Consider the following 10,000-nt stretch of genomic DNA (forward strand, 5'->3'; position numbering starts at 1 on the left):
CGCCAAACTCGCAACGCCAGCGGATGAACGGCGGAAGTTTCCCGCAGTCGTAATGTGCAATCCACACCTATAACTTGCGTTTCATGAAGAGTTATGTCCAATATGCGACATTCCCGCTGTCCCTATACATGAGCTGCGAGCTGTACCACGTACAAGCTACAGACGCGATCGCATTGCTCACTGTACGGATTCCCATGCCGAGCGATCAGCTAGGAAGCGCCCCATCCACGTCGGTACCCTTGGGCGTTGCACTCGCAGTCGCAAAAAACGTTGGGCAAATATATTTCTCCGATGCTGAGCGATCAGCTAGGAAGCGCCCCATCCATGTCGGTACTCGTACGCGTCGCACTCGCAGTCGCAAAAAACGCTGGGCAAATATATTTCTCGGAAGAGTAATGACAGTCCGAGCCTCCTGCGTGGGAAGAGTCTTTCTAGGCCCTGACCCACGGGAAGCGTGTAGCTTCCCCCATCCCGGACATTTCACGTCGTCACACTACCGGTATTGACTAATAGACTGATTGCTGATAATCATTAGCCACACACTGGGGGAAACGGCCGACAGGGGCGGCAACATAGTGGAGCCGCAGTGTCACTAATGTACAGAGATAGAACAGTTTCGACTGGAACCAGAGTAACCGTATACACGGCACTGATTAGTAATAGATGCAGAGCCATCAGAATACAGATAATATATACAACCGTCCCTATACATGCTGAAAGACTCTGCACACAATGAGAACCACACGTCAGCCAGACACTATCACACACTACTCTCTGCCTCTAACAGGCACACACACAATATCTAACCACCAGCATGGAAGAACATCCGGTGCATCCTCTCCGCCACATTACACAATCCACACTATCATAACCAGACCGGGAGGTCCACCCAGAAAACAGAATATCCCACCCTTCCGACATCCGCCATTGCTCAGCTAAGCCACGAACACCCACACATGTCCTACACAGGGGTGCACCCAACATCACAATACTGCCTCCTGTCACAGTACACAAACAATGGCAGGAATGAAAGACACAGATCTGCCACAACCTTGGAATCGGAGCGCCGCCTGTCATGAGCCACAAGTGCATCCTGACGTGACAAATCGGATGATCCCGCAGGCATGCACTTACGATAATCACTATCAACGAACCTGCCGCCCCCTCCCCCCCCAAAATACACCTTTCCCTACAACGTGTACCTTAACCTAAGCTATATTGTACCTTAACCTAAGCGATATTGTACCTTAACCTAAGGTATATCGTACCTTAACCTAACCTACATTGCGCCTTCACCTAACCTACGTTGTACCTTAACCTAACCTACGTTGTACCTTAACCTAACCTACGTTGTACCTTAACCTAACCTACGTTGTACCTTAACCTAACCTACGTTGTACCTTAACCTAACCTACGTTGTACCTTAACCTAACCTACGTTGTACCTTAACCTAACCTACGTTGTACCTTAACCTAACCTACGTTGTGCCTTAACCTAACCTACGTTGTGCCTTAACCTAACCTACGTTGTGCCTTAACCTAACCTACGTTGTGCCTTAACCTAACCTATGTTGTGCCTTAACCTAACCTATGTTGTGCCTTAACCTAACCTATGTTGTGCCTTAACCTAACCTATGTTGTGCCTTAACCTAACCTATGTTGTGCCTTAACCTAACCTATGTTGTGCCTTAACCTAACCTACGTTGTGCCTTAACCTAACCTACGTTGTGCCTTAACCTAACCTACGTTGTGCCTTAACCTAACCTACGTTGTGCCTTAACCTAACCTACGTTGTGCCTTAACCTAACCTACGTTGTGCCTTAACCTAACCTACGTTGTGCCTTAACCTAACCTACGTTGTGCCTTAACCTAACCTACGTTGTGCCTTAACCTAACCTACGTTGTGCCTTAACCTAACCTACGTTGTGCCTTAACCTAACCTACGTTGTGCCTTAACCTAACCTACGTTGTGCCTTAACCTAACCTACGTTGTGCCTTAACCTAACCTACGTTGTGCCTTAACCTAACCTACGTTGTGCCTTAACCTAACCTACGTTGTGCCTTAACCTAACCTACGTTGTGCCTTAACCTAACCTACGTTGTGCCTTAACCTAACCTACGTTGTGCCTTAACCTAACCTACGTTGTGCCTTAACCTAACCTACGTTGTGCCTTAACCTAACCTACGTTGTGCCTTAACCTAACCTACGTTGTGCCTTAACCTAACCTACGTTGTGCCTTAACCTAACCTACGTTGTGCCTTAACCTAACCTACGTTGTGCCTTAACCTAACCTACGTTGTGCCTTAACCTAACCTACGTTGTGCCTTAACCTAACCTATGTTGTGCATTAACCTAACCTATGTTGTGCCTTAACCTAACCTATGTTGTGCCTTAACCTAACCTATGTTGTGCCTTAACCTAACCTATGTTGTGCCTTAACCTAACCTATGTTGTGCCTTAACCTAACCTATGTTGTGCCTTAACCTAACCTATGTTGTGCCTTAACCTAACCTATGTTGTGCCTTAACCTAACCTATGTTGTGCCTTAACCTAACCTATGTTGTGCCTTAACCTAACCTATGTTGTGCCTTAACCTAACCTATGTTGTGCCTTAACCTAACCTATGTTGTGCCTTAACCTAACTAGTTGTGCCTTAACCTAACCTAGTTGTGCCTTAACCTAACCTACGTTGTGCCTTAACCTAACCTACGTTGTGCCTTAACCTAACCTACGTTGTGCCTTAACCTAACCTACGTTGTGCCTTAACCTAACCTACGTTGTGCCTTAACCTAACCTACGTTGTGCCTTAACCTAACCTACGTTGTGCCTTAACCTAACCTACGTTGTGCCTTAACCTAACCTACGTTGTGCCTTAACCTAACCTACGTTGTGCCTTAACCTAACCTACGTTGTGCCTTAACCTAACCTACGTTGTGCCTTAACCTAACCTACGTTGTGCCTTAACCTAACCTACGTTGTGCCTTAACCTAACCTACGTTGTGCCTTAACCTAACCTACGTTGTGCCTTAACCTAACCTACGTTGTGCCTTAACCTAACCTACGTTGTGCCTTAACCTAACCTACGTTGTGCCTTAACCTAACCTACGTTGTGCCTTAACCTAACCTACGTTGTGCCTTAACCTAACCTACGTTGTGCCTTAACCTAACCTATGTTGTGCCTTAACCTAACCTATGTTGTGCCTTAACCTAACCTATGTTGTGCCTTAACCTAACCTATGTTGTGCCTTAACCTAACCTATGTTGTGCCTTAACCTAACCTATGTTGTGCCTTAACCTAACCTATGTTGTGCCTTAACCTAACCTATGTTGTGCCTTAACCTAACCTATGTTGTGCCTTAACCTAACCTATGTTGTGCCTTAACCTAACCTACGTTGTGCCTTAACCTAACCCATATTGTACCTTAACCTAACCCATATTGTACCTTAACCTAACCCATATTGTACCTTAACCTAACCCATATTGTACCTTAACCTAACCCATATTGTACCTTAACGTAACCTAATTTGTGCCTTAACGTAACCTAATTTGTGCCTTAACGTAACCTAATTTGTGCCTTAACGTAACCTAATTTGTGCCTTAACGTAACCTAATTTGTGCCTTAACGTAACCTAATTTGTGCCTTAACGTAACCTAATTTGTGCCTTAACGTAACCTAATTTGTGCCTTAACGTAACCTAATTTGTGCCTTAACGTAACCTAATTTGTGCCTTAACGTAACCTAATTTGTGCCTTAACGTAACCTAATTTGTGCCTTAACGTAACCTAATTTGTGCCTTAACGTAACCTAATTTGTGCCTTAACGTAACCTAATTTGTGCCTTAACGTAACCTAATTTGTGCCTTAACGTAACCTAATTTGTGCCTTAACGTAACCTAATTTGTGCCTTAACGTAACCTAATTTGTGCCTTAACGTAACCCATGTTGTGCCTTAACGTAACCCATGTTGTGCCTTAACGTAACCCAATTTGTGCCTTAACGTAACCCATGTTGTGCCTTAACCTAACCTATATTGTGCCTCAACCTAACCTATATTGCGCCTTAACCTGACGCACGTTGTCGCTGAACCTGCTCTGTAATTGTTATGCAACTCGTTAAATTAGTGTAGTGTTGCCTAACCGCAACCCTCGCAATATAGTTCGCTATTCGCACTGCCCGGTCCCCTGTGTATCGCGTCATGTTAAACACCTTGCAGGTGTTGCTGACTTTCCACATGCTCCTGCTATACACTGTAATGTGGATAGCAGCAGGACGTACATGCCCCCCCCCCTTCCCCCCTGCCTTCGCAAGCTGGTCGTTGAGAAGTTTGCATGTTCAATGCCCTTCGCATGCCGACGTACTCAGCCTACGTTGTGGTACGGCCTGTCACCTGTCCGCCGATGTACGCAAAACCCACAAACTGTACTGCACATTGGTCCGTATGTACTGAATGATACATCGTGGCACATGTGTGACCGTACGACGACTGCGCCTAGCAACGGCAGACCATACAGTCCAAATATTGTGCACGCAGCTACGTGTCGTCTCCCTATAAGAGCTGGATTGCAGTGTGGTACGCCATTCAGACGTGTGGGAGGAACGGACGCCCTGGATGGCGATCAGCATGAGCAGTCTGTTGATGTAGTGGAGCGTGTATTCGGACGTAGTCGTCTCTTCTCACACACCGTGATAGCATGTTGCACCGCGTTCCACATCTGCGACATCCTGCAGAGGCCGGCTGACAGTCGTTCGCGCAATGGACACCGCATACGTACGGGGGCTACCTTCCACGTGTTCTCGAGGCGTGCACATGTTGTTGCGTCTATGTGGGCAGACGTAGTGTGTTGTGACACCTGACACAGGCATGCAATACTCGTTGCAAATGGCGATGGACGTCTACGTTTGCTGGTGACGTTACGCAAATGAACAACAGGTAACCCGTTGTGGTGCGGTTGTTCTCGCTAGAGGTGAATCAGTGTTGGCGACGATCGGTCGAGCTATTAACCGGTTGTTTCAGGGATACCCACCATGCCCACGAACGTGAAAGGGGACCCACCATGCCCACGAACGCGAAAGGGGATCTGGGTGTGAGGCGATACGCGGCGGTGGCTGGGTGGGACCGTCCCCGGCCGGTGAGGGGGGGCCGCCCGGCGTGCTGGCAGCGCGGTGCGTGGGCGCACGCGCTACAGCCGGCTGGTGGGGGCGGCCAGTGGCAGGCGCGCCGGCCGACGGACGCGGCAGGCGGCGCAGCTGCGCGCCGGCGCCCCCTGCTCGCGGCGCCTTGCGGCCAAAGTAGGTCCTCGCGGGCCCGGTGCGAAGCGCGGTGGCCATCTGCAGTGTGCTGGTCCGATTGAGGACTGTGTGCGCTGAGGATGCGCCGCCGCCCGGCGCTCGGCGCCGCGACGCCGTCTGCTGCTCGGTCGCCCCAGCGGTTCTCGCAGGTGGTTTGTATCGCAGCTGTGCGGACGTGTTGGCGCGTGCGCTGTGCTGGGAGAGTTCGCTTCGGCACCCAAGTGGGGCTTTTGTCCTTCTGTGGCGCTGGCGTTGGAGCTGCCGGTCACCGTAGGTGGCGCGTGTTGTCTCCCGCCGGCAATGCCACGACAGCACGCTCCCGGGCCTCTGTCGGCAGCGGCAAGCTCAGTTGGGAGCACGGGTGGTCGCACCTAAAGCGTCTACTCGCCTAACTCCGGGCGATTGCGCCTCTCTCGAACCCGACCAAGTACTTAGGACGGCGCTGCGCGCCGCCGGGACCTGAGAGGGTTTCGAGGTGTGTTGTGCAGGGGAGCTCAGCCTCCTCCTGTTTGCAGAATAATTGAGCGGACGCTTGCGTGTTCGCGCGGGCCCCCGGGACACACTCCCGGGCGGCCGGCTGCTCAGCTCTAGTTGACGCAGCTCCCTGGTTGATCCTGCCAGTAGTCATATGCTTGTCTCAAAGATTAAGCCATGCATGTCTCAGTACAAGCCGCATTAAGGTGAAACCGCGAATGGCTCATTAAATCAGTTATGGTTCCTTAGATCGTACCCACGTTACTTGGATAACTGTGGTAATTCTAGAGCTAATACATGCAAACAGAGTCCCGACCAGAGATGGAAGGGACGCTTTTATTAGATCAAAACCAATCGGTCGGCTCGTCCGGTCCGTTTGCCTTGGTGACTCTGAATAACTTTGGGCTGATCGCACGGTCCTCGTACCGGCGACGCATCTTTCAAATGTCTGCCTTATCAACTGTCGATGGTAGGTTCTGCGCCTACCATGGTTGTAACGGGTAACGGGGAATCAGGGTTCGATTCCGGAGAGGGAGCCTGAGAAACGGCTACCACATCCAAGGAAGGCAGCAGGCGCGCAAATTACCCACTCCCGGCACGGGGAGGTAGTGACGAAAAATAACGATACGGGACTCATCCGAGGCCCCGTAATCGGAATGAGTACACTTTAAATCCTTTAACGAGTATCTATTGGAGGGCAAGTCTGGTGCCAGCAGCCGCGGTAATTCCAGCTCCAATAGCGTATATTAAAGTTGTTGCGGTTAAAAAGCTCGTAGTTGGATTTGTGTCCCACGCTGTTGGTTCACCGCCCGTCGGTGTTTAACTGGCATGTATCGTGGGACGTCCTGCCGGTGGGGCGAGCCGAAGGCGTGCGACCGCCTCGTGCGTGCTCGTGCGTCCCGAGGCGGACCCCGTTGAAATCCTACCAGGGTGCTCTTTATTGAGTGTCTCGGTGGGCCGGCACGTTTACTTTGAACAAATTAGAGTGCTTAAAGCAGGCAAGCCCGCCTGAATACTGTGTGCATGGAATAATGGAATAGGACCTCGGTTCTATTTTGTTGGTTTTCGGAACCCGAGGTAATGATTAATAGGGACAGGCGGGGGCATTCGTATTGCGACGTTAGAGGTGAAATTCTTGGATCGTCGCAAGACGAACAGAAGCGAAAGCATTTGCCAAGTATGTTTTCATTAATCAAGAACGAAAGTTAGAGGTTCGAAGGCGATCAGATACCGCCCTAGTTCTAACCATAAACGATGCCAGCCAGCGATCCGCCGCAGTTCCTCCGATGACTCGGCGGGCAGCCTCCGGGAAACCAAAGCTTTTGGGTTCCGGGGGAAGTATGGTTGCAAAGCTGAAACTTAAAGGAATTGACGGAAGGGCACCACCAGGAGTGGAGCCTGCGGCTTAATTTGACTCAACACGGGAAACCTCACCAGGCCCGGACACCGGAAGGATTGACAGATTGATAGCTCTTTCTTGATTCGGTGGGTGGTGGTGCATGGCCGTTCTTAGTTGGTGGAGCGATTTGTCTGGTTAATTCCGATAACGAACGAGACTCTAGCCTGCTAACTAGTCGCGTGACATCCTTCGTGCTGTCAGCGATTACTTTTCTTCTTAGAGGGACAGGCGGCTTCTAGCCGCACGAGATTGAGCAATAACAGGTCTGTGATGCCCTTAGATGTTCTGGGCCGCACGCGCGCTACACTGAAGGAATCAGCGTGTCTTCCTAGGCCGAAAGGTCGGGGTAACCCGCTGAACCTCCTTCGTGCTAGGGATTGGGGCTTGCAATTGTTCCCCATGAACGAGGAATTCCCAGTAAGCGCGAGTCATAAGCTCGCGTTGATTACGTCCCTGCCCTTTGTACACACCGCCCGTCGCTACTACCGATTGAATGATTTAGTGAGGTCTTCGGACTGGTACGCGGCATTGACTCTGTCGTTGCCGATGCTACCGGAAAGATGACCAAACTTGATCATTTAGAGGAAGTAAAAGTCGTAACAAGGTTTCCGTAGGTGAACCTGCGGAAGGATCATTACCGACTAGACTGCATGTCTTTCGATGTGCGTGTCGTGTCGCGCAACACGCAGCTACCTGTACGGCTCGCAGTAGCCGTGCGCCGCGTGCGGAACCACGCGTTCGTCTCAAAACTAACGGCAATGTTGTGTGGTACGAGCGCTGAAGCGCTGGAGCGGCTGGCCTGCGGCACCTGGCGCCTGGCGCCGGTTTTGAATGACTTTCGCCCGACTGCCTGTCCGCTCCGGTGTGGAGCCGTACGACGCCCATCGGCCGTGAGGCCGTTGGACACTGAACGCTGGAACAGGGCCGCCACACGCCTCAGTCCCGCCTATGCAACTGTCTCGAAAGAGATGGTGGAAACTATGAAAAGATCACCCAGGACGGTGGATCACTCGGCTCGTGGGTCGATGAAGAACGCAGCAAATTGCGCGTCGACATGTGAACTGCAGGACACATGAACATCGACGTTTCGAACGCACATTGCGGTCCATGGATTCCGTTCCCGGGCCACGTCTGGCTGAGGGTCGGCTACGTATACTGAAGCGCGCGGCGTTTGCCCCGCTTCGCAGACCTGGGAGTGTCGTGGCCGCCTGTGGGGCCGGCCGCGTCTCCTTAAACGTGCGATGCGCGCCCGTCGCCTGGCGGTTCGCATACCGGTACTTACTCGGTAGCGTGCACAGCCGGCTGGCGGTGTGGCGTGCGACACCTCGTACAACGACCTCAGAGCAGGCGAGACTACCCGCTGAATTTAAGCATATTACTAAGCGGAGGAAAAGAAACTAACAAGGATTCCCCCAGTAGCGGCGAGCGAACAGGGAAGAGTCCAGCACCGAACCCCGCAGGCTGCCGCCTGTCGTGGCATGTGGTGTTTGGGAGGGTCCACTACCCCGACGCCTCGCGCCGAGCCCAAGTCCAACTTGAATGAGGCCACGGCCCGTAGAGGGTGCCAGGCCCGTAGCGGCCGGTGCGAGCGTCGGCGGGACCTCTCCTTCGAGTCGGGTTGCTTGAGAGTGCAGCTCCAAGTGGGTGGTAAACTCCATCTGAGACTAAATATGACCACGAGACCGATAGCGAACAAGTACCGTGAGGGAAAGTTGAAAAGAACTTTGAAGAGAGAGTTCAAAAGTACGTGAAACCGTTCTGGGGTAAACGTGAGAAGTCCGAAAGGTCGAACGGGTGAGATTCACGCCCATCCGGCCACTGGCCTCCGCCCTCGGCAGATGGGGCCGGCCGCCCGCGCGGAGCAATTCGCGGCGGGGTCGTGTCCGGTTGCCTTTCCACTCGCCGCGGGGCGGGGCCGTTCCGGTGTGCGGTGGGCCGCACTTCTCCCCTAGTAGGACGTCGCGACCCGCTGGGTGCCGGCCTACGGCCCGGGTGCGCAGCCTGTCCTTCCGCGGGCCTCGGTTCGCGTCTGTTGGGCAGAGCCCCGGTGTCCTGGCTGGCTGCCCGGCGGTATATCTGGAGGAGTCGATTCGCCCCTTTGGGCGCTCGGGCTCCCGGCAAGCGCGCGCGGTTCTTCCCGGATGACGGACCTACCTGGCCCGGCCCCGGACCCGCGCCGCTGTTGGCTCGGGATGCTCTCGGGCGGAATAATCGCTCCCGTCAGCGGCGCTTCAGCTTTGGACAATTTCACGACCCGTCTTGAAACACGGACCAAGGAGTCTAACATGTGCGCGAGTCATTGGGCTGTACGAAACCTAAAGGCGTAATGAAAGTGAAGGTCTCGCCTTGCGCGGGCCGAGGGAGGATGGGGCTTCCCCGCCCTTCACGGGGCGGCGGCCTCCGCACTCCCGGGGCGTCTCGTCCTCATTGCGAGGTGAGGCGCACCTAGAGCGTACACGTTGGGACCCGAAAGATGGTGAACTATGCCTGGCCAGGACGAAGTCAGGGGAAACCCTGATGGAGGTCCGTAGCGATTCTGACGTGCAAATCGATCGTCGGAGCTGGGTATAGGGGCGAAAGACTAATCGAACCATCTAGTAGCTGGTTCCCTCCGAAGTTTCCCTCAGGATAGCTGGTGCTCGTACGAGTCTCATCCGGTAAAGCGAATGATTAGAGGCCTTGGGGCCGAAACGACCTCAACCTATTCTCAAACTTTAAATGGGTGAGATCTCCGGCTTGCTTAATATGCAGAAGCCGCGAGCAAACGACTCGGATCGGAGTGCCAAGTGGGCCACTTTTGGTAAGCAGAACTGGCGCTGTGGGATGAACCAAACGCC

General features: G+C 52.8%; 3 non-coding genes across 3 annotated transcripts in view; all 3 read left to right on the forward strand.

Annotated features, from left to right (window-relative positions):
- The first annotated feature begins 5,891 nt into the window (after nucleotides 1-5,891).
- On the forward strand, nucleotides 5,892-7,800 carry LOC126444503 (small subunit ribosomal RNA). Its single transcript, XR_007582571.1, has one exon. It is a non-coding gene; the product is annotated as a small subunit ribosomal RNA (ribosomal RNA).
- Nucleotides 7,801-8,153: 353 nt separating this feature from the next.
- LOC126444512 (5.8S ribosomal RNA) lies at nucleotides 8,154-8,308 on the forward strand. Its single transcript, XR_007582577.1, has one exon. It is a non-coding gene; the product is annotated as a 5.8S ribosomal RNA (ribosomal RNA).
- Nucleotides 8,309-8,496: 188 nt separating this feature from the next.
- Nucleotides 8,497-10,000, forward strand: part of LOC126444507 (large subunit ribosomal RNA) — a 4,222-nt gene continuing 2,718 nt past the window's right edge. Inside the window, exon 1 of the ribosomal RNA XR_007582575.1 lies at nucleotides 8,497-10,000. This exon is cut by the window's right edge and continues 2,718 nt beyond it. This is a non-coding gene — a ribosomal RNA (large subunit ribosomal RNA).

The sequence above is a fragment of the Schistocerca serialis genome, unplaced genomic scaffold, assembly GCF_023864345.2.
Source record: "Schistocerca serialis cubense isolate TAMUIC-IGC-003099 unplaced genomic scaffold, iqSchSeri2.2 HiC_scaffold_269, whole genome shotgun sequence".
In the NCBI taxonomy this organism is placed as follows: domain Eukaryota; kingdom Metazoa; phylum Arthropoda; class Insecta; order Orthoptera; family Acrididae; genus Schistocerca; species Schistocerca serialis.